The sequence below is a fragment of the Octopus sinensis genome, linkage group LG16 (assembly GCF_006345805.1).
Source record: "Octopus sinensis linkage group LG16, ASM634580v1, whole genome shotgun sequence".
NCBI lineage: Eukaryota > Metazoa > Mollusca > Cephalopoda > Octopoda > Octopodidae > Octopus > Octopus sinensis.
Window position 1 is genome coordinate 13,438,071 of NC_043012.1, and position 5,000 is coordinate 13,443,070.

A 5,000-nucleotide genomic window follows, 5' to 3' on the forward strand; every position below is an offset into this window, starting at 1 on the left:
AAGCAGCTTGAATAGGATTGTCAGCTAAATTTGAGCCACTCTCACGACACGTACAAGGTTCTTTAGACAAGGTTCAATAGCGTTTTGCAACTAAAGAAGTATATTCTCAGTAATTAGTTGCTTCTTATTTTGCAAATAGAGAAAATATATGCAAGCGTCAAATAAATGATGACATATAATTCATGGATAATAACTCTTCGTGATGATTCTGCTGAAAAATAATCGACCTAATTTTAGTAAAATTTCTTTGCTGACAGTTGCCAAAATTGTAGTAAATATTTTGCAAATTTGATTGGTGTGGCATCTATAGTAAGATTATACCTCATACTGGTTAGAAGGAGGAAGTGATTCCTCTAGTTTCAGAATATTTGTTCCGTAGAAGCAAGCTCACCACTCATTGGATGGTGAAATATTTAGGATGAATTTATAAATCACGATAATATTACCTTAGAAAACACGTACGATTAAAATATTTTATTTTAGGGGCATCGTAATTTATTGCAGCACTTTTGTGAACTGGTTGCAAGATTGTTCATCATGTTTTTAAGCTATTATTTAACCTTGTGGACAGTCACAATCCTATGAAAAACATTAACAACGTTAAGCACCTAAAATAAAATGTTAGAGCTCGACATTTTACAGACTTGCATTTGAAGTAATCGGTCCCATTTTACGTGCTTTCTGAGAAAATACTAGCGTCGTGCATCAGTTCATTCCAAACAGTACAGCAGCTAATGAGTGGTGAGCTTCATTCCAAGAAACACATATTCTTAGGCTACAGGAATTACTTGATCATTCGATCCAAGATGAGGAGTGTTCTTACTACGCATGCCACACAAAACAAATTTGTAAAATCTTTACTATAACTTGGCAATTGTCAGCAACAAGATGACACTACCGTGAGGGATTTCGAGTTACAAGCATTTTGTGTAACTTTCATCAGTACACGTGAAGTAAATATGAAATAAAATATTCTCCTAGTCTCTTCTGAAATTGGTGAAAATATGAATGACTTTCTAAACGTTTGACTGTAAGCTCCAGAAAATCACATTGAACTTGACACTAACCACCCCACCCCTTATTCAACTCATAGCAAATAAATTGTCATTGATCTTTAAAATTTGAAGCTGTCAGATGGACAGATTACGCATTTGTACCTACGAAAATTTTGATGCATCAATGCACTGTAAAGGTACATGATTAATCCATAGGCTGGAAGATACAATTATTATCTATTGTGTTATGTGAGTCGTTTTGATTTAATGCATTTTTCTCATACACTCTCATGTGCTATGTCATTTAATATGCATTCAGTTCCTAATGATTCTGTGTTTTTAAATGACCATGAGAAAGGAAAGCATTTTATGGTTGCTAAATTTACACAGACAAGTTCATGATTCTTGTCACTAATATCTACATATTAGATAAACGCATGTTGCTCAGACAGCGTTGTAATCAGCTCATCAAATCAACCTACAAGAAATGTTGTGTATCCAGAGCGCAAAAATCTGTCTGAATTGTCAAAATTATACTCATTTGTTAAGTGACAAAAGTAAAAGTCATCAATAAACGTAGACTCAAAAGCGTTAGACTTCATAGAAGTTAAAAACAAATTCCTGTTTACTACGGTTAATCGAATATATCTGCATTGTGTTAAAAAGTAGACGTGTATACACATACACACATACATACACATATATCGCTTGACAACCGATGCTGGTGTGTTTACGTTCCCGTAACTTAGCAGTTCGGCAAAAGAGACCGATAGAATAAGTCCTGGGGTTCGATTTCCTCGACTAAAGGCAGTGCTCTAGCATGGCCGCAATAACTGAAACAATTAAAAGAGTAAAAAGAAAAGAGTATATAATATGCGCCCTGGCTATCTGGTAACATGCATCCTTCGGCTACAACCTGCTTGCACCCATTAATGTGTGTGAGCGTGCGTGTGTTATGTATGTGTATGTGTGAAGTGTCTCCAGATGACACCGATGTGTGTCCACATCATTTCTCTCTCATTGCACACGCAAACCCAATGTTGGGATCGAAATCAGCATCACTTACGCACAAATTTTCTTATTTACTAGGGTGTGTCTCCGCTCGTAAGCATACACAGGAAATGTATCACTGTTAGAGTGTCTGGCAAAAAGTTTGACTGGAAAATTTTTTTTTATATATTTTACAGTTCTGTTTTCATCATTTGCTAATCAATTTTATAGTTCTCTATTTGGTTGCCCAGTTTATGAATTTATGCCATAATTTTCGGCGTAAATAACGAAATGGAAATAGTTTTAGAAATGATGTTTGGCTTAAGTATTGAGAAAATAATATTCACCTAAGCAACTACGGCATAAATTCACAACCAACTAATGACATGAGTACATATAAACAGAGCATAATCATACGAGGACCACATTTATTCATTTATGCATATAGAAATACATTAATAATACATATATGCAGTCTCGAACATACAAATATATGATATTCATAAAGAAATATACATAACGTATCTTTATGCAGGTATATATATAAACAAATAGTTCTCTGTAAGTCTGTGTGAGTGTGTGTTTGCAATTTCATACGTTAGTATATATAACTGCATTCTAGCTTAACATTCAATGGTTTTATAATTTTTTTTAGATTACATATTAGAGTAATACAGATACACATGCACACACACACACAATCGCACATATATTTTATAGATGAGAGACAGACATTCTCCGTATAGTATACACTTCGACGTGCTCAAGAGATTTGAACTTTAGCAGGTGGGGTGGGTAAATGTAAGAATTCGCAAGCTAGGCTAATCGGTATACAAAAATTATGAAATACATTTAATACAAAAAATGTACGTTTACAAATAATAGAAATTATATCAGGAATTATAGGGGTTAAATAAAAGTTTTACGAGTCAAACAGCTGTTTCTGGGTGCTTGGTGACTCAAACTAATGATTGTAAATTAATTCCATCATTGAACAATATCGGACTCTCGTATATGGAAAGATATGTACAACTTTAGTATTAAACGTATTAAATATTTTTTATACATCGATACTCCTAACTTTCTTATCCTTATATTTACTCCCATACACGCATTTATGTATGTATACACTAGCACACATAGATACATGGATATGTGCATGCGCACACACACACACACATTATACTCACACAGACAAGCATGCACAAATACACACATGCACACACGTATATAGTTATATATTCAGAGTGCGTCAGGTATTTGAGGACAGATTTATCTTTTAAAAATAAACATATAATAACAGACAATGAATTTATTTATCAGAAAATGCTATAAGGATAAAAATTAACCTTCCTTTCTAGAATTCTGTTCAATAAATCCACCTTTAGTCTTCAACAACTGCTTCTGTATGACATTTAAATCATCTACATGCTTCAATCAAGTGGTTCTGGTTCATTTTGGACATTACTCTGACTATGGCAGCTTTCAAAAATATTTGGAGTTATGGGCGTGTTCCTTCGCCTCTCTCTCAGCAATACCCCACATGTAATAGTCCAATGGGTTGAGATCTGAGGAATTAGGAGGCCAAATGTTAGGGGATAAGTGATCATGAAAATTTTTTCAGCCATCGTTTCCTGTGTTTCTAGAGCCATGTTTGATAGTGTGGAGACTTACGGAAACACATATGGACTTCCATTGCATATACTGTCTATCCAGGACTTAGGAATTATTTCCAGGACCTCAGTCTAGAAGGCAGAGTTAACTCTAAGGCATTGTGGAAAGAAGTAAGGGGGCATCACGTCTCCTTTATTACTGACAGCCCCTAAACACATGACAGGTGCAGGAAATGTTGTATGCATAAAACGTGGAACTGCAGAAGGGTATGCACATAAACATTTATCATTTCGTCAGTTAACTTTTTGATCTTGGTCGATGTTTTGCATGTTTAAGTAAAAACCAAATCAAATCTTCTTCTACTGGACTTTTCAAATTAAGAGCGTCTTCGATCTGATGTAATGATTTCTTTTGCCCTTTCTGACAAATTGACCTTTCGTCATTATATAAGTCTTATATCTGATGTCTTCGTGGACAACAATTCTGAGTGTTCTTTCTGACACATGGAGATCTTCTTCAATTGGCCTCATGGACTTTAGGGATTGTAATCAATTATCTGTTGAACTTACTGGATAAATTCAGGTGATCTGATGATTTCGGAAGGCTTAGAATGCTTTTTATGTTTTCATACGTTTCTATCATCGGTCTGTAGCTCCTTACAAATCCAGATATTTCTAAGCACAGCCTACATAATCAAAATAACAGCATGGTCTTCATTTCTTGAGTAACACGAGGGTCTACTGTTATTATTCTCCGAACGAAAGATTATACAGTGTTAGCAAATTATACAGCAATGACCCAAATAACCTCGAATAGCTTACGCACCCTGTATATATATATATATATATAATATATATATATATATATATATATATATATATATATATATATATATATATATATACATATATATGTGCGTGCGTTTGTATATATACACACACCCGCACATCCTCATACATCCATGCACACAACCACATACGCATACACTCACACATCTACACACATACACACACACACACACGCAAACACAGGCACACACACACATAAATATATATATGTGTGTATATATATATATATATGTGTATATATATATATATATATAAAAAAGCAATAAAGATTCAAGTTAATTTAAATGAATTTACTTGAATATGGTACCTAACTTAGATGCACCAAAACAAACTATACGGTTTTAACAATACAGTAATGTGGGGTGATTATAAGCGAGAAAGAAGCAACAAGAATGGATAGGTTTTTAGTACAATCGTTTCATACAAGGACAGGCTTTATTAAAAGTTGCAAAAATTTCAGGATATAAACGTGTCCCGTACTCATCAGCTAAAATACATGTGAGTTCTCTAGACATCCTAGTGGTTGAGGCTATACTCATGAAGTAATGTAGAT